General features: G+C 44.2%; 1 protein-coding gene and 1 long non-coding RNA gene across 4 annotated transcripts in view; one reads left to right on the forward strand and one right to left on the reverse strand.

The window, feature by feature from the left end:
- Positions 1–498, reverse strand: part of CAMK1D (calcium/calmodulin dependent protein kinase ID) — a 390,404-nt gene extending 389,906 nt beyond the window's left edge. The window contains exon 1 of the mRNA XM_070255354.1: positions 373–498. The gene's annotated coding sequence lies outside the window, so the exon portion shown is untranslated. The remainder of the gene's footprint in view (positions 1–372) is intronic.
- The window catches only part of LOC138921449 (uncharacterized), a 62,373-nt gene that overhangs the window by 1,650 nt on the left and 41,091 nt on the right, over positions 1–19,632 (forward strand). The gene's annotated exons all lie outside the window — the stretch shown is intronic.

Raw genomic sequence — 19,632 nt, forward strand, 5'->3', positions numbered from 1 at the left:
GCCGGGGGGAGGGGGCCTCGGGGCCGGGGACGCGCAGGACGTGCCAGGCGCTGCCTTGTTTTCCCTTTGGGAGCTGAACGCCCGGGGTCATTGGGCGCCCGGCAGCGGGTGGATTCGGGGCTGGCCCGGCGCGGGCTCCGTGCGCCGCTCGGGCTGCCCTGGATGGAGAGGGCAGCGGGCCCGGGCGGGACTGGGCCGGCCTTCGCTCCTGCTCGGCCCCTCCTGGTTTCTCCCTCTCTCCTCAGCCGAAACCCAGAGACTTAGTGGAAGGAGGGTGAATGTCTGCCCCACACCCTCCTGGAAAGGAGGGCTGCCCCTCCTTAGTCCCACCCGCGGCGGCCTTGATAGGGCACCCTGTGGCAGGGCATGTACCTCGAAACCTCCTTTCCGGCGGGCTGGGGAAACGAATCCGTGTTCCCTATGGCCTCTTATCTCGGAGGTGCACCGTGGCTGCCCACCCCTCTCCCATGTCCACCTGTCAGGGGTGACCCACGTACGATCCCCGTCCCCAACCTGCAGGGACTACCTCTTGTTCCGGAAAATTGTAATTTTCTTTGTATCGAGAGTATTAGTCCCTTATGGCCCCTCGGCTGAGTTGGGTAAACAGCCCTGTCTCTTGATTGGTGACACCTGTCCCATTTTCCCAGGACTGTTCCAATTTCACTGTAAAAGGAAAAAAAAAAAAAAATCTACTCCCTGAAAAGGAAACTTCATCCAGCACCTTCTTCCTCATTCTGACAGGCTGGGTGCAAGCCCACTGCTCTCCCGGAAGTAGTCTGGACCCTCGCCAACTCTCCACTTCTCCCCTGACTCCAAGGAGGTCAGAAGATAACCTGGCCGCCCCCTCCCTCCACACCTCCATGCTGGCTTCCGTCTTTCAGGGACTGTTGGCTTAAGGCTCTTGAGGCTGAGGAGAGCGAATAGAGGATTGCTTGGCTGTTAGAAACACAGACTAAATCGACAAAACCCAGTTTACAAGACAGATTACTAAGGAACCGCTCTCAAAGTTGGCGCACATCACCAACATGCAGGCAAACAGCACCCCCTTCGATAAGAAATATATTTGAAGAACTATGGTACCTTTTATTTGTGTCAAAGGACAAGTAATACGAAGAGTAGGAGGCAGGCATAACTAAGATCCCAGCTGATGCTCTCCTATGCCCTGCCATAAGCATCTTCTGTCTTTTTCTCCTTCCCTTCCTCCCACTCCTTCTCCTCCTCCTCTTCTAGTTCTTTGCTCTCTGTTTCACACTGCTCCTTGCCTAAGGATCAGCCTCCAGGATTCCCCAAAACAATTCTGTGTCTCAGCTTTTGTTGCCAAAACTAAAGAAGTGCTGATGCACTCTCTCTCTCTATCTGTCTGTGTGTGTCTCTCTCTCGCTCATCCTCCCTACAAAAGGGGACAGTTTTCCAGGAGCAGCAAAAGGGAAGGAAAGTAGGGAGACAGTTGCACATGGCTCTGTGGCCCTGACCTTACCTACCAGCCTGTAAGGTCCATGAGAGAAAGGAACGTGTTGCCTTTTATAGTACTGTATCCCCTGCACCTAGCACAGTAACTTACAAGTAGTAACTCATGGATGAATGGGTGTTGGATGGATAAAGACATGAACTAGAATTAAGACAGCTCTTTGATATTTGTTGTACTGGTGGAAAAGCTATAGGGAGTTTTCTTTCCCTACGTTGTACTGATGTTCATTCAGCATTACCAAGTTATCCTTAGCTGGACTGGGTCCTGGAGACAAGACTCCAACAGTTAATGGGGAATAGAGGCCAGACCCAGAAAAATGGACCCCTTGGCCCAAAGGAAAAGATGGACATACCAAAGACAAATTCGGTCTGGCGTTAGTATGGTCATTTCTCCCTTACCGGACACCATGTAAAATAAAAGATCTTGATCCTGGAAATTGCAGTAGAAAACAAAACCCACCATTCCCTAAGAATGGTTAAGCCTTAGCCAGTACACTACCTAATTCTGTTGACTTGAGGGCCCTCGCTTGGACTGTTCTCCAGTAACTGAGCATTTCCTCCAGCCGCCATGTTTTTCTAGAGGAACAGGTGATGACTGCTAGTCTCTTCCTTCATTCCACTCCAACTCCATTTTCAATCAATTATCACCTGTCAGTCAAAAGCTATCTGTTCCCCAACAATTCCTCTCCGGAAAGCTCTGCCAGATATTCTGGATTACTGAAGTTTAGGTCCCAAGTCTTTATATTTCCTTAAAGCCCTTAAAAATTTTCATTAAAGAGCCCAAAGAAGAGGTACTTTTAATTAATCATTAAAGAGTTACCAATAGTATGCCCATCAAACTCTTCCCCAACCAGCCCTCCTGCCAATGGATCGGGTTTGTGTGGCCCAAGTTCAGAACTGAGCAAATGGTGTGGGGGAAATAAATACTATGTAAAGAAAATGCATATATTAAATTTGAAATTTTCTAAATTATCCCTGTTCAGCCTTTAATACCTAAAGTGACAAGCCAGGAAGGCAAGAGTGGGTATGGAAAGAACCAGAAATTCAGAAACCTGGGCTCAAGTCCCAGGTCTGTTGCCAAGTTTGCGTGTAAGACATTTTACCTACCTGAGCCTGTACAACACAGATTGTAGAAGGGAGAATGATACCTAAACTCAATGATTTTTAGGACTTGTAAATCAGCAGTTTTTTCCATATGATGAAAAGCTTATCCAGAATATTGTTAATCTTTGAAAACTTAAGAACTCTTTGGTCCAAAAATGTATTGATCAAAATATTTTCTCAGGTGACCTCACACAGATACAGCCTATATAAAAAACTTGTTTAAATCTCCACAAGAAATATTGCAGGAAAAACATTTCCTTATTAAAAGTTGGACATCGTCATCTCCATCAAATGGATTGTTTCACAACACTTGGATGTTAGGGGCCTCTTGTCACAGATGCTGGAAAATTTTTGGCATCTTAAATTATGTACCTAGTTCTTAGAAATAGTTAAAAGAGAGTTACTTGAGTACATTTCCTATATACTAATGATGAACATGACAGTAACACCTAGGAGAAGTGTACCTGAATGAGGAATCATACAGAACTGCCACTTTTGTAAAAAGCTGCCTGTCAGGGAGGCAAGGTCAAGAAGAGGGACTCAATCTTGTCATTTCAGATCTCTATTTGAAGAAGTAAAGACCAAAAGAACCTTCCATCACAAACCTGGGCCATAAAGAACCTGAGCATGACCCAAGGAAAATTCCAGCTAGCCTGGAAAATGTCTAAGTCCCACGCCTTAACATGAGCCTCTTACAACCAGCTATTCAGGGAAGAATTCATCTAGTTCACATGATGAAGAGTCAATGTGGAACCAACACAAAATCTTTACAAAACTCTTCCAATTAAAAGAAAAAAAAAAGGTGGGAAGACAGAGGAAAAACCAATGGCAGTGAAGAATCAACACAAGAAAAAAATTTGCTATAGAAGAGGTCAAATTTGTGTTCGAACATATCATAATTTACAAAAAAAATAAAAACTCGTATAAAACAAGAACGTAAAGCAAAGATGCATTTGCTCAGGAAAGTTAGGGCAAAACAGCAGAAGGAATTAAAAATGAGCTGGAGGAGCCCAGGAAAGAAGCAGGAAATAAAACCGCTATAGATATAACAACTGCAGTGGAAGTGGCACAAGGAAAATTGCTAAAAGCCTTTTAAGGGATATAGAGGACAAATCAAGAATAGTGGGAAAATGAAAAGGAAGTGAACAAAGATTAGCTAGGAAATTATATGAAACACAAAGGAAGTTCAATATATATGTAAATGGGATCCCTTCTGGAGAGACTGAAATAATGGGGCAAAAGATACTGAAAGATGTTATTCAAGAAGACTTTCCAGAGAGCCTGACCCCATGGCCAAGTGGTTAAGTTCATGCCCCCTGCTTCAGTGGCCCAGGGTTTGCTTCAGATCCTGGGCATGGACCTACACATCCCTCATCAAGCCATGCTGTGGCGGCATCCCACCTAAAAGAACTGGAAGGACTTACAACTCAGATATACAACTATGTACTGGGGCTTTGGGGAGGAAAAAAAAACAACAGGAAAATTGGAAACAGATGTTAGCTCAGGGCTAATCTTCCTCACCAAAAAATACCTTTCCAGAAATAACGAAAGACTTTAATCTATAGATTGAAGGGGCACATCATTATCAGAAAATATACAGGTGATCAATATCAAGACACATCCTAGTGTAACTACTTATCTCCAAAGAAATAGTCCTTTGATTTCCTAGGGGAAAAATATTCAAGTCACATGTATTGGGGAAATATATATATATCAGCCTATTATAGACTTGTATAACCACAGCCAATGATAGAAAATATGGTTATAAAGTCCCTAAGGAAATTGTCACATAAGAATTTCACAGTAATAGCTAACACTTATTGAGTTCATGTTATGTATCAGGCCCTATTCGAAGTGCTTTACCGTTTTTATTTATTAATGCTCACAACAATTCTATGAAGTAGGAAATAGGTTTATTCCCATTTCACAGTGGAGGCAACCAAGGTTTGCAAAGGTTAAGGCACACACACCAGGTCACACAGCATGAGTGAATTAACCCAAGCAGCCTGGTTCCAGAGCCCAACTCCTAACTATTGCACTCTAATCCATCTGTCAAAGTGTTACTCAAATAAGAGGTATCAGACAGACACTGAGAAGCTGGTCTAGAAAGAGGAGGAATGGATGTTGAGCATGCAAACATGATAGAGGTCCACCATAATGTAAAAGTCGTCTTATTAATAAAGAAAAAGAGGAGACTTGAAAGTTGTTCAAAACGAAATAGGAGAATCAAATGACTGCTAAATCCACAAATGTATCTTTTTTGTTTGTTTTTTTCATTTCATTTTTTTCAAACCTCAGGGGACTTTTAAGTGAACACACCCCTTGATCTTTACCTAGTGGACATAACCTTGCTCTTTCTGCCTTAGACCTGAAACCAGTGTGGGCCCTTTCCCAACATCCTCCCAGACCTGGATTTTTCTTCTTCTCTGACTGACACTGGAACACAATCTTGTCAGTTCATGTTAGAATAAGAGTCTATTCTTAACTCAAGAAAGTGGATTTGGCAATATGCGCAGGTGCATTTATAAAATTAAGGACACCAAAAACAATAAATATGCTGCCTCTTACACTGGGAACCAGGCCTAAACAAAAATGCCAGTTCCCTGATTTCCAACCCAGAACAGGATCTACAACAGACATTGAAATAGCAATTTATATTTGAACTTCCTAGTTTATTCCAAACAACTGAGGGACGTACATGTGATGGTGTCCATAAAGGTATTTACAAAAATTGAGGGCATTGAATCAATAAATATGCCATTTCATATAAGCAGAGCCAGGCCCAAATAACCAACCACAATGGCCTCAAAAAATTACCCATGAAGGTTGATTTTCTTCAAATCCTCATATCTTTAAAAAATCTTTTCCTGTAAAGATGAGTAATTACCAAAAGATGGGAGCCTGATTGTAAGATGTTCTCGCTTCCTTTTTAGCTATTTCAACCACAAACATTTTTGAAATGTAACAGTTCCTTAAATAATGTTGAAGAAGGAAAAAAATCAATCTTAAGAAATGTCTTCCAATATTTGGTAAATTACCTAAACTGATAAGGTCACCGGTGGGCTGACCTTAATTATGGCTGCCAATAGTTCTGAGTGTCTTAATTTCTCTGTGAGACACTTGCTGAACTCGTACTTTGAAACAAATAGACATTTTGGATAGAAAAATAAACTAAGCGCATTCCTGCCCTCAAGATGTTCAAAAAGTCTAAGAGACAAAGACAGACGTGGAACAGACTGCAAGAATAAAATACGATTAAGGCTGTAATGGAGGTTTGCCCAGAGAGTGGTGGGGAAGCATAGAGAAGAGAGGGTCCAACTTTCTGGAGTTGTCAGAAGAGGCTTCACAGAAAGGAAGACTTTTGAACTGGGTCTGGAAGCATCAGTTAGAATTTGCCAAGCAGAGAAAGGAGGGTGCAGATTTTAAGTAGAAGGGAAAACACGTGTAAAGGTATGAAAATCAAAGAAAGAGGTATCCATCCAAATAGTCTGGTGGCAGTCCCCAAATCTTAGTGGCTTATAATAACAAAGGTTTGTGTCTCACATCTATCATAAATTGGGTGGGGACCTCCTGGCAGAGCAGCCACCATCTTGAATTTGGCTAGTCACAACGGCCGAGGGAAATCAAGTCAGATCTTGCCATAGCAATTACTTGCTCTGTCCTGGGAGTGACACACCTCACTTCCACTCACAAGCTATTGGCCAGAACTAGTGACACAGCCTCACCCAACCACAAGGGGGCCAAGAAGTACAATCTTATGCACCCAGAAGGTGGAGAAACAGAACCCTTTGGCAAACAGCATTAATGACCGTCACAAAGCCACCCCAGAAGGCTCTGAGTTCAGGAAATTGTGCTGTGCGTGTTGGGGGAGAGCGCAGTGAGCAGAGAGGAACACAGATGAGGCTGGAAGAAATTGAAGGATCTGTTTGTAAAAGGCCTCAACTGTCCTTCCTTTGAGCCCCAAAATAAATGTTTTAAGTGCTTCAACAAGTGTGACAATAAGAGTTGAAAACATAGCAACATGCCACCCTGCATTTCAGCGATGGCTCTGTCACCCGCAGAGAGTATATGGGCTTGTGGTTTCCTTGCTAATCCTTGTCGAGCACAGCTTAACCACAGGAGAATCCACCTCTGAAGGAATTCAGACCAATAGCTCCAGAGAAAATTGCAGTATGGCTTCCCACATTCCTACTTTTGACGTTGGCAATAGTTTTCCATTTCCAGCTAGGAAGGAATCTTGAAGTCTGGGGTGAAGTTCTGAGGATGTGCAAAGATGAACTAGCCAGGATTCTAAAATGCAGTCAATGATTGAGACATCCCTCCAGGCATTAGTCTCAAAGATAGTTAGGGGCAGGTCACTGAATCTTAACTCCGGTCGGATAGAGCTGTGGCCCTGGAATCATGTCGTTGGTAAGTGGGTGGCTATGCCATACAAAAGTGACTCTGCAAACAGCCTGGTGCAGGAAACAAGCCAATGAGTAATTGGGTTTGTCAGCTGGTCTGGTGAGAGCTGTCTGCATGTTCAGGCTTTTGCCTTGGGGCTACAGCGAAATAACAGAGTGGGTGCAATAGAGGGGTTTTTTAAACCACAACTTGGGTGAAAGGCATGTAGCTTGTGTTCCAACATAGGTGCACCGAATACAGAGTACAAACCAGAGCAAAGTGTGTACAAAATTGAAAAAACCCAGGTCTTGTCTGATGCCTAACACACTCCCTGACTGCAGGCATTTTCCAGTCCTTTCTTCAAATGAGGATAACATATGGGGATGCATGACATCTGCAAAGCACTCCTCAGAAGAAAGGCAGTCGATAAACATAAGGTATTAATAGTATGCATCTTTTTTTTTTAATAGCTGTCACATCTGGCTCTTTGTTTTGGTCTGGATTATAAAATGAATGGTTTAAAAAGAAAAATTATTCTGCCAAAAACACATCCACCCACAAGACTTCCACTAGATTGTTGAATTTTCTATTAGATGTAAATAATCTTGGAATGTCACAGATTCTTGCTTCCAGCCAGAGGATTTTCTAGCTGAAGGAAATCTATTGATTATCCAGATCCTGCCAATATGTTATTCCATAAGAGTGTCTTGCATTAACTCTTTGAAACCCAAACTTTAAAAATCTGTAACCGGAAACAGATCCATTTTTATATTTAAACCATAGACCTACAAGCAGAGACCAATATTTTTATAACAGCAAATTACTTGTAGCTTAATTTTTAAAAAAAGATATGCTCCTTCAAGCTGAAACAATGTCCTCGTCAGCCACCATGGTTCTTCTCTTTCTCCAGGTGTTTCTAAAAACAGAGGGAAGGTGAGGGAAATATCTACCCAAAAGTTACCAGGCAAAAAGTCACATCAGTGCTTCCCAGCGTTGGTCCAGCTGCTTTTTCCAGGTTCACAGTTTGGGGCCTCTGTGGAATTTCCACCTCAGATGTACACAAACCAGTCTGTGGAATTATTGGGGTGTTAACTACACCCATGACAAATGTAGTCACTTTACCTCATGCAACCACTGGCCTTCAACTGACACATCTAGGAAAAGATGTTTAAACTGCCAGCCTCAAGAAGAGCCTTCCTTCTCATTAAATTTACACAGGAACTGAGCAAAGGGCCGAGTGAGGAACTGAGGCCTGAGCGGCTCTCGAGCTCCTCGGCCTCCCCCATCGTTCTCCTCCCCGGAGAGACCCAAGCTTCCGAATCTGAGACGGCTCCTTGGTCCCCTCAAGGTTAACAACACCGCTGAACCCGCTGAACAAGCCAAGAACAACACTGGAAGTGGGTTTATTTTTACCCTGGTCTTTGTCATCTATCATTACTGAAAAACTAAGAGACACGTTTTGGCTGACTATCCTGTGGAATATTCAAGAGCTCCGTGCGGGATTTGGCCCTCCATCTGCCTGCTGCATTCATCTCATTTGGAGTGGCCCTCCTCTTCTTCCTCCTGCCAATGTTCCTCATTAGCAAGGATATTTGTATCCAAAACAAGAGGCTGTCTCTCTTGGTCAGGCTCCGAAGGGATCCTGTGATGACGTCATAATGCAGCCCTGGTGATGTCACAGCTTCTTTCATGGAAATAAATCCCTGATACCGTGGATGACGTGGTATACTAACCAAAGGGACTGGGGCAGGGGGGGACAAATTTAGATAGCTCTTGCAGGTTTCTTCATCACACAGAAATAACAGCAAAAACTTGCCTTATGGAAGGGGCTTCTCTCTGGATTCAGGTATATTTCATTTCTGGAGATGTCTTCTTCCTGGTCTCCAAGATGGGAATTATATTACCTGCTGATCTGATGTTGCCTTCTCGAACCACAAGGCCCAGCTGTGTGATGCATTTGTGACTCCTGTTACATTCAAACTATTCACTCTCAGTTTTCAGTCCCCTGTTCATGAAACTGGCCATGTACCTCCTTTCTCATCTTCCTTTCCAGTCTCAGAGCAAATTCAGAATGACTTAGAAACTGGTTCCCGTGTGCCCAACACTGTGCTGAGCCCAGACCTATCCCTTTGCTCTCTGTTTCCATTTTAATTTCCAGCTCCTTTGTGTTCCCAGTTGATTTTTTCCCAAGCATCAAACTAGTATCTGCTCTTCTCGAATCCCACAAATACTTCTTTCAGGATGGCTTTTGACAGATGAGGAAACTGAGGCAGCAGAACTTGCGCCAGAGCACATGTCTATGCAGAGGAAAATGGAGCCTATGGTCCAGTTCCTTCCAAAAGCAAAACCCAGTAGACCATAGTGCCTCCAAGCAAACCACTACTGAAAGGAGGGCTTTGGGAAAGCCAAGGGTAGCCATCCATCATCTCTACATTTCACATTACATTACAACTCTCATGCAAAAATCCTGACAGCAAAAGCTATCTATGTTTCTCACATAAATGCATTTATTTATAAATAAGTACTATAGCCAAGTTCAGAAACAAAATAGCCTGGAAAAAGTTTAAGGCCTGCATAGGTCACTGTCTGGTCCTGAGCATGGCGGTGGGGCCATGGGTCCCGCCTAGAGGGCTCTATTCTGCTAGGTAGAGTGGGAAGCAGTCATGGTTATTCACTGAGAGCTGTTAAGCCTGTTCTGTTCAGCTGTCTGCCTTCTGTTGAGAAAGTGGGGTTTCCCCAGCTCTCCCTTGTGCCCTGACCCCTCACACTTATTGAAGATGCTTTTGCTCTTGGCATTCCCTGAGGGGATTGAAGCCACCAGAAGCTGGGGGTGTGGCTCTGATTTTGAATCAAGGCAGCCTTCCTGATGCCCAGTTCTAACTCAGCAATCCAGGGTTGCTCTGGAATCCCTGGGGTTGCTCCGAGATGTCCCTTGCATGACCAAGCACAGAGCTCCAATTTCTTCTTCGTTACCATACCGGCATATTTCACATCAAGTAAACAATCACGATGTAAAAATTCTATCCGAAACCCTCCTACAGATCCCTGGCAGAAGGTCAGTGGGGGTTTTTCCTCTGTTGCTGGGCTGACTCAGATCTCTCCTCTCCCCATGGCTGCCTTGAGGAGGCCGAGATTCCAGGTTTCCTGGTTTCAAAATAAATTGGCAGAAATCTGAAGTGATGCCAATACCGCCCTCCTGCCCGCAGGCAGCTGGGTCCCAGTGGGAGGTCTCTTAGCAACCAGGCTCAAATCAAATATTTGGGTGTCTGGACACATTCTGATTGGAATGAGCTCATGAACGAAAACTTCTCTCTTTCCCTCAACCCAGCTAGCCAGGGTTATGAAAAGATGCTGAGCCTGTCAGTTGCCTCCTTGTACTGGATGAATCTGTGACTCACGCGGAACGTTAAATTAGAGGCAGCCCCGGACTGGCAGGCCAGAGATCTGACTTCTATTTCTGGCTCAATATGTATCCTTGGACAAGACACTTGAACTTTTTTGTTGCTCTGCCTACATAAAGCCCAAAGGTTTCATGTGACTTTCTGCATGCAGCCTTTTCACCAGAAATCAGGATATTCACAAGCTCACAGAGGGCATGTGCTCCGGTTCCATTCAGAAGTGAATCAGGAGGAAGGAGGGTGCAGGGCCCTCTTCCTCCATCTGCCATCTCATCCTGCCCCCCAGCCTTCCCTGTGAGTGACAAATGGGAGGGAGAAGTGGGCAAGTGGGTGTTAGCCAAGACAGTTTAACGTCTTTTACTTTCCAACCCCAAACCTCAGGTTTATGCTATTCCTGTATACTCAGGAAAGATACATCGAATTCAGCTTTGGATGCTAATTCAAATTGACATCCTTGTGTTTGGGGGAGTCTTTATCTCAGCTTTACATCTATAAAATGGAGCTTTTAAACCCTAGTCTGCTGATCTCATGAGAGATGGGCTGGCCAGGGCTCCCCTCCCTCACCCAGCATGCCCACACCTCCTACCTCCACATGGCCATCATGACTATCGAACGTACCACCCCCCTGGCCACTCGAGTTGTTCGTTTCTGTGTGCACGGATGTCTAACCTCTTCACTGAGCCCCCCAAAGCAGATGCCACGTCTTACACCCCCTTGTCACCTTTTAAGTCACCTTACCCACAGCCCTGGGGGCAGACACTGCTGAGTCCTAAAGAAACACTTATTGAACTTAATGAACACCCAAACTTGTAGGCCCGAGGATGCTCAAACAGGGCAGCCTGAAGGGCTCCCGCCAACAGGAAATGTCATCTTTCCTTTCAATGGAAATGAGAAGTCAGAGGACAGTGAGTGTAGTGAAAAGAGTGAGGGCTCTGGAATTGGCACCATTGGTTTGCCTCAGCCACTCTCTAGCTGTGTGACCTTGGGCAAGTTGCATAACCTCTCTCTGTTTCCATTTCCGTATGTGGAAAATGGAAATAACAGTAGTTCTACTTTGCTGGATTAAATTAAATTAAATTGAAGAAAATTGAATAACGAATAACTGTAAAGCATCTATCACAAAGGCAGTCAATAAATGCAAGGTCTTATTGTTGCCGTGACTTTTTCACCCAATCATTTGATCATTAAATAAGAACATACTTGGGCACTTAGTTGTTCTGATTGCAAAATTATTTTAATTGTTTATCTCCAAAGATTTGGAAGAGTATTGAATGAGGTTATCAAGCACCCAATTTCTATGGCTTAAGGTAAGCCACATTACAGTTTTTAATATTGTTATTTATTTATTTTGACTGAAGAAGATTCACCCTGAGCTAACATCTGTGCCCATCTTCATCTATTTTGTATATGGGATGCTGCCACAGCACGGCTGCACACAAGCGGTGTAGATCCACACCTGGGAACCAAACCCAGGCCGCCTAAGTGGAGTGTTCTGAACTTAACCACTCGGCCCTGGGGCCAGCCCCCACATTACCATTTAAAATTATTCTCTTAAATAATTAAATAATGTATTTAATAATTTATTCAATAATAATTAATAATTATTAAAATTATTTTTGTCCATGGAAATATAAAAGTTAACCGTTAAGATGCAACAGTGACCCTGAATTCCATGTTGCATGATCTCTTTCCTTGATCCACTTTGGAAGCAGCTTGAGCTGTTCTCTGGGGAGGCTTGGGGATAGATTTTGTTGATTTTGTTTACACTACAGAGGAGGCCAGGCTTCAAGCACTGAAAGACCTGTTCCTTCTGAAATGAGCCTGAACAAGGCTTGACAATAGATACACTTTATCCTTTTCCGTGTCATCAGTAAACAAAGAAACTAGCACCATCTATAATAGCCCCAAACTGGAACCAGCCCAAGTATCTAACAGGTTGAGACAATGTTTTCACAAAGCAATGGAATATAATACTTTCACTTAAGGTGAAGAGTCTAGTCCAAATAATAGCAAGTGAAAAAGTAAAACAAAATAACAGTGATTGTATCAGTCTGATAACCAAGTTTATAAAGTAATAAAAGGAAATAGAATCTTCTAAATAATAAAAGCTGTTATGAAGATTTGAGCTTGACCCCCAAGAGTACCCTTTTCCAATGTTTTGGTTTGTTGTTGTTTTTGTCTTCGTGAGCAAGATTGGCCCTGAACTAATGTCTGTTGCCAATCTTCCTCTTTTTCATGTGGGACGCCGCCACAGCGTGGCTTGACAAGTGGTGCTATGTCCAGGCCTGGGATCCGAACCTGTGAACCCTGTGCCACCAAAGTGGAACATGCGAACTCAAACACTACACCACCAGGCTGGCCCCTCCACTGTTTTTATTTTAAAATACATGTCCTTTGATTAAGTACTTGGTTATCTTTACAAAGTAACCCTTGTTCCTGTTCAATGTTTATCAAGCATTTACTTTGTACCAGGCATTGTTGGGGAAGCAACAGTGATAATAATTAATTTGCTGTTCTCAAGGAATTTGCATCCTAGTGTGAAACATAGACAATAAACAAAAATATTATTACTGAACCAGTTTACAAAACACTTTCACATTTCACTTTTACAGCCACACCATCAAGTAGCTAGGGTTTAATGAACACATCTGATGGATGAGGGAACAAACGAGGCCAACATCAGCTAGTTAATAAGTGACAGACCCGAGATTCGAACCCAGGTCATCTGGTACTTCCACTTCTGGCAACAACAGACTAAGTAATTCAGATCAACCTTCCCACCAAAGACTACTTGAAAAGCTGCACAAAATATTTGTTTAATTTTCTTAAAAGCATCAAAGCAACAAGAAGGCGGTGGAAGAAACACCTGCCAAAATTCAGGAGAAGACAAACCCCAGAGAGGTTGGCCCAACCCACAAAGCTTTTATCCTAAGGCATTTGTCAGTCTGGAAAAAAACAACTTTGAAAATAAGCTCTTGTTTTGATCACCTCACAAGGCAGAAGCCCAGAGCCTGCCAAAGTTGGGCATTTGGATAAACCACTTGCCATTTAAGCTGGGTCTCCAGGGTGGGGGAGGGGAGGATGTCTATGGCTCTCTGGCTTACAAACAGAGTTACATCATCATTGAGTCCAGGGACTGTCAAACTCTGCACTTGGATTAAGGTGGTTTCGGATGGGAAGTGCCCTCGATGCCTAGCAGACACAAGTGAAAAGTTGCTACCATTGTTTGTATATATAAATATATATTACATAATATATATTCAATACCTAATATATATATTTTTTTCAATGTCTAATGCCATCTAAGAGAATTGAAGCACCTAAGAAAAGAGGACATTAGTAGTGGAAACAGGCCCACAGAGACTTCAGAAATGGGAATTCTTAGATACTGACTATAAAGCAACTCCGCTGACTATATTCACAAACATAAAAGCCACCCTTGAAAATTTTGACAGGAAACTGGAGACTATAGAAAAGGACATAAAAGATGTTTAAAAGAATGAAATAAAAGTTCTCAAACTGAGAAATATAATCATTGGAGTTAAAAAAAAAACCAATGGCTGGGTTAACGGAAGTGAGAATTAGTGAGCTGGAAGATGGGTTGGAAAAAAATATCCAGAATTCAGCTTGAAAGGGGTGGGGGGAAGGAAAATATAAGAAAGAGGATACAGTCAAAGGGTGTAGAGCCAACCCTGATGCCCTAGTGGTTAAAGTTTGGTGCGTTCCGCTTTGGTGGCCTGGGTTCAGTTCCTGGGTGTAGAAACACAGCACCGGTCTGTCAGTGGCCATGCTGTGGTGGTGGCTCATATAGAAGAACTAGAAGGACTCACAAGTGAAAATATACAACTATGTACTGGGGCTTTGGGGGGAAAAATGGGGGAGGGCGGGGAGATTGGCAACAGATGTTAGCTCAGGGCAAATCTTTCCCAGCACAAAGAAAAGGGGGGGGGGGGGACATACATTTCTTTGGCATCCAGAAAGGAAAGAAATATTGGAACAAAGGCAATATTTGAAGAGATAATAGCCAAGAATTTTTCAGAACTGATGGCAGACATTAACTCGCAGTTTCAAGAGCCCAACAGATCCCAAGCAACATGAATTTTTTTAAAAAATCCACAGCTAGGTACAACATAGAGAAATTGTAAACAACCAAAACCAGAGAAATCTTGAACCCAGATCATCTGAGACTGTTTGGCTCTCTTTGCACTTTTTTGAGGCCCTTTTCCATGGAGGCCTAATCACGGGTCCTCGCTGTTCTTCCACTTGCCCCATTCTCCCTGGCCGAGTGGCAACCACAGTGAGCTTTAAGTGGCCCTCTTTTTATGTAAGTAGAAGCCAGAAGTCAGGATATGAGGCTCTAGATGAGCTGGTCCAGGCTCCGTCCTGCCTCTCACCTGGGCACCGTAGGCAAGTCACTCTCTCCCCTGGGGCCCAATGCCTCAGCGGCAAGAAAAAGAGCTAGAACAGAGCAAACCATGGGGGGATGCAGGGGTGAGGGACGGAGGGCGTGTTCTGCCAGCATCTCTATGTCGTGGTAAGATGTGTAGTTCCAAACAGCCCCCAGGCCATGCTAATAGGCCCTTTCCCAGAAGAAGCCCATGCACAAGAAGATGGTCCCTAATGTCCCGCGGAGAATTAAATGTTCTGCAATTTTCCCCTATACCTCTGTATCCTCCTTCTCACCCACTTCTCCCCACTTCTATCCCCACTTCTGTTTCTGCCTCTGTAAGAATCAGGAGAAGCGGAATTTATACAACAGATCCCCCCAGGGCTGGCCCCACGCTTGACACGCTTAGTCACCACAACAGATGAGTTGAAAGGGAAGCTGCAGCCCCCAAAGCCACACTGTGGCAAAGCAGATCCCACAACAGGATAATTAGTGATCAAAACGCAACCGCTCGAAGCAGCGTTACACCAATCTGAGCTGACAGCAGAGGGACAGCCACAGGGCTGTCACTGGCCATCCCTTGTTCCCATCAGCCTCGTCTCTCTCATTCCCAGAGTCCTTACTGCCATGTTCTGCCTCAAATTCCAGCCCATGGCCCTTCTGGATGTCCCCATCACACCAGGCATTTTGTTAAAGGGCTCATGTTCTGCACAGGAAATGGTACCCAGAAGCCATTCCCTTCATTCGGGGGACCCTTTATAGTTTCTAAAGTGTGTTCATATTGTGGAAATTGTTATGAAACGTTAGGTTGCATGGCCACAGGAGGATTTGGGGGGTACAGAGAAGCGATTTGCTCTCCCCTTAAGCAGTTATATAAATCTTTGCTAAAATCATTGGCTGCAGCCTCCAGAGGAGCATAAACACTTACCCACCTCCAACACTCATTTGCACCCGGGAAGAATGAGACCACCCCTCAGTGCCTTCAGGTGTTCACGAGGTGACTCTGCTGCTGCATCATTGTTCATGGCCATGTGCTTCTGTTGGCTTTGCCAACTGAGAGCATGAATTTGCACCAATTCATCCATCCACACCCTGGCTCAGCTCCCTGCCCTGCGCTCAGTGGCAGACACTTAGAGAATGTCTGGCTGTTGGGTGCAGTCATGGAAAAGAGCAAAGCTCACTGGTTTAGACCTGGCCAAACCTGTTCTTAATAAGCAGAGGACCAGGAGGGCAGGTGTACCTGCCATAGGGCCATCTCCAGCATTTGGCAATTCTGTAATTCCTACAGGCTCAACCAGAAATCACAGTCTGGCAACCGTGGGCTCACTCAAGCCTGTAGGTAGGACTTGTTTTGGCCAGAGAGGTTTTCTGTGTTTTTGTCTTTAAGTTGCCAACATTTCACATGGAGGACATTTCATGCAAAACTCTGGGTTCCTTACTGCTCTTGAAAAATCAGAAGCTCCAGCAACACTTCTGATTAGCTGTCATCACTCGGAGCTGCAGGGTCCTACTTGCTTAGACAGAGCACTCCGGTCACCAGAGTCCTCCCAGATGTGGAAGCACATTTTGTGGGGTCTGAAGCTTATATAATTTGGAGTGACCTCTCTAAGAAAACTCAATCAATATGATAACTATAAAATTGCTAGGGTCCTCCAAGGCCCTGAGCCAGTGATGGGTGGTGAAGCTTAGACATTGTGACCTTCCATGGTAAAGCCACCTCTGGTTTCACCCCCAGCCCATGCCTGCTTGTGCTGCCCACCTGCCTGGCCTGTGGAGGTTCTGAGTCTGTGACTTCATGACTATGCCTCATGGCCGTCAGATGCCACCGCCATTCCTCGTTTCCTCCCTGGTTTCCAGTATAAACACAGCTGGGCCCTGACCCTATAAGGCAGGCCCCATCCTCCCTAAAACTCCAGTAACTGAAACGGAGGATGACTTCATTTACTTTAAAACGTAGTAAAAAGAGGTCTTTATGCCTTACAGCTCCCTCTCCTTTGCGAGGTTGAAAGGAGAGGAGAGTCCAAGCGTCTGCTGAGAGTTAATATAGAAAGTGATTCCTTACCAGCATGGAGATCTGTGAACAGCACGAAGAGAGGAGAGGAGGATAATAAATGTCTGCTCCATCCACAGCCTAATTTCTGTTCAGTCTGGGATGCTCACTTGGCGCCCTGCTTATCCATTGGTCTCTAAATGACCTTGTTTTGGGGGAAGGGAGGGAGGGGAGACATGCGAAAAAAATGTTCTCCAAATGGGTGGTGGACTGTGTCGCCACAATTACCTTAGGAATGAGATAATCGACAATATTTATTGAGCGCCTACTGTGTACTAACACTACCTCCTGTATACCAAGTATTATTGTACTAGATGGCACATGGTGGCTGCGCTGTGGGTACTTGCAATTTAGTTGCAGAAACAGGCACCCACAGAGAAAATCAGACATCAGGGAAGTATACTAGAGGCTTGTAGGAATTCAGAGGCTGGACTGACATGATGTTCCTGGAGTTGAGGTGAAGCCCAGGGGCCCTGGGTGTTCAGGGAGCAGCACTGAGGAAATTCCAGATGGGGAGAAGGGGACCAAGGTTTGGGGGACCAGGGTGCTGGGTCTGGAGGGCCAGAGGATGAGCTGGGAACAAAGAGAAATAAAAGAAAAGCAGGTTAGGGAACCTATCAGGAAGGGACCTGAGGGGCCGGCCCGGTGGCGTCCCACTTCTCAGCGGCCCGGGGTTCGCCGGTTCAGATCCCAGTTATGGACATGGCACCGCTTAGCAAAACCCATGCTGTGGCAGGCGTCCAACATATAAAGTGGAGGAAGATGGGCTTGGATGTTAGCTCAGGGCCAGTCTTCCTCAGCAAAAAGAGGAGGATTGGCAGTAGTTAGCTCAGGGCTAACCTTCCTCAAAAAAAAAAAGGACCTGAATTCTAGATAAAGTTCTTTTGATTGTCTGACTCAGTGTTGGAGTATGATAAATATAATAAAAATGCATGTGGGCAGGGCTTTCAGTTGACTGAAAATAAACATTGTGGCTTATTCCCATTTGATCCTTTTTATGCTCTTAGTTTTTTTTATGCTCTATTTATGCTCTAACTTAGTTATATTACTTAGTTATCTGAGTAATAAACAAGAGTTATTACTCATGTAAAAGTCAAATAGTTATGTAAAAGACATGTAAAAAAAAAAAATCATGTAAAAAAAAAGTTCTGGGGCTGGCCCTGTGGCACAACCATTAAGTTTTCACATTCTGCTTTGGTGGCCCAGGGTTCCCTGGTTCGGATCCCGGGTGGGAAGAGGGCACTGCTTGTAAGCCATGCTGTGGTAGGTGTCCCGCATATAAAGTAGAGGAAGATGGGCACAGAGTTAGCTCAGGGCCAGTCTTCAGCAAAAAGAGGAGGATTGGCAGCAGATGTTAGCTCAGGGCTAATCTTCCTCACACACACACACACAAAATTCTGAGAAACAGATGTCTGGACTAAACCTAAGAAGGGATCTTCCAGTTTTGTGCCTCTTCTTTGGTGAAAAAACATAAAATAAAAAAGCATGGTCTGGTTATTAAAATGGAACACTTAACAGAATTGGAAAAATCAAAACAAAACAGTTAGTGCAATCTGAACATAAGCTTGCTTTGATTTCTTTTTTTAAATCAAGAATGGGTGTATTAACCTCAAGTAAACCTGAATTCTGTAGGGGAAGCCAAGCCTTGGAGGTAGAAAGTTATGCTTGTCGGAGCTTTACTTTCCTAAACGGAAACATTTTGGGATTAGCAGAGAATCTGTAGAAGTGGAAATGAATTCACTTACTCTACTCTTGAGAAGTGATGCATGAGTCGCTGGCTTTACATTGAACTTTGTCTAGTAGGGCTTAAATTCTTCTCTAAAGAGCGTCTGCAATGATAGGTGCCTACCACCTACAGGGCCTTCTACGTGTAGCATCAACTGTGAAGGATTTACTAATGTCTGTCTGGTTCATCCAGGAATAAAACATTACAGGTCAACTTGACTTGTAGCCTTTGTCGTCATCACAAGTCAGATCCCAGCTGCGTCCAACCAGCCTGCTGTAGATCTGATGTCGATCTGACCACCATGTTGATCAGAACATGGTGCGAATGAGGTCCTGGTTGTTGATTCTCCCTCCATTCCCAATCTTCCTCTCACCCCCACTCAACTGGCCTTGAGAAATAAGTACCCTGATTCACAACTCTGAACTCTGAGTAAGATGTGGGTCAGTGTGACCCATCGCCATCACTAGGAAATAACTCAAGGTGCCCACCCTCTTTGATAGAGGTCAGTCAGTCTGCCTCCTCTGCTCAGTTGTGAGCTCTTGCAGGTCAAAGTCTGTGCTTTATTATTGCTCTACTAGAAATGGATGGAATCTGACAGTCAATCGGTACATGCTTCTTGAATGAATGAACGAATTGCGACATTCAAAACACAGCCTATTACCAGGGGACAGGGCTAAATAGTAGTTGATATCAGTTAAACTCATGATCTTAGCAATTTGGAAATCTTTACATGGCTTGACTATGTATGTGGTTCCTTTCATCTATCTATTTTGAACAGCCCAAAAAGAATGTCAAAAAAAGATACATGTGATGAGCAGCATCAGATTCTCATCTTTCTGGAGCTAGAGAGGCAGCCTTGCATTTTTTTCTGTAGATGAGTAAATAAGAAGGGGATGAGCAGGACAGAGGAGCTGTGCCTGGGAGCAGGTAGGCAGAGGCCACCATTAAAAACAAACACTGGTCTAGGAAGACAGACCCAAGAGGCATCCGATTTCCTTCACATTTTCTTTGGGTTGTGTTTTCAAGGAAACTGATGTTCCTGAGGAATGTCTAAAAGTGAGGGAGTTGGCTACATCTAAGCTCCCTTCTAGCCCTGAAATTGTATGAATCTGGGACA

The sequence above is a fragment of the Equus caballus genome, chromosome 29, assembly GCF_041296265.1.
Source record: "Equus caballus isolate H_3958 breed thoroughbred chromosome 29, TB-T2T, whole genome shotgun sequence".
Classification (NCBI taxonomy): Eukaryota; Metazoa; Chordata; class Mammalia; order Perissodactyla; family Equidae; genus Equus; species Equus caballus.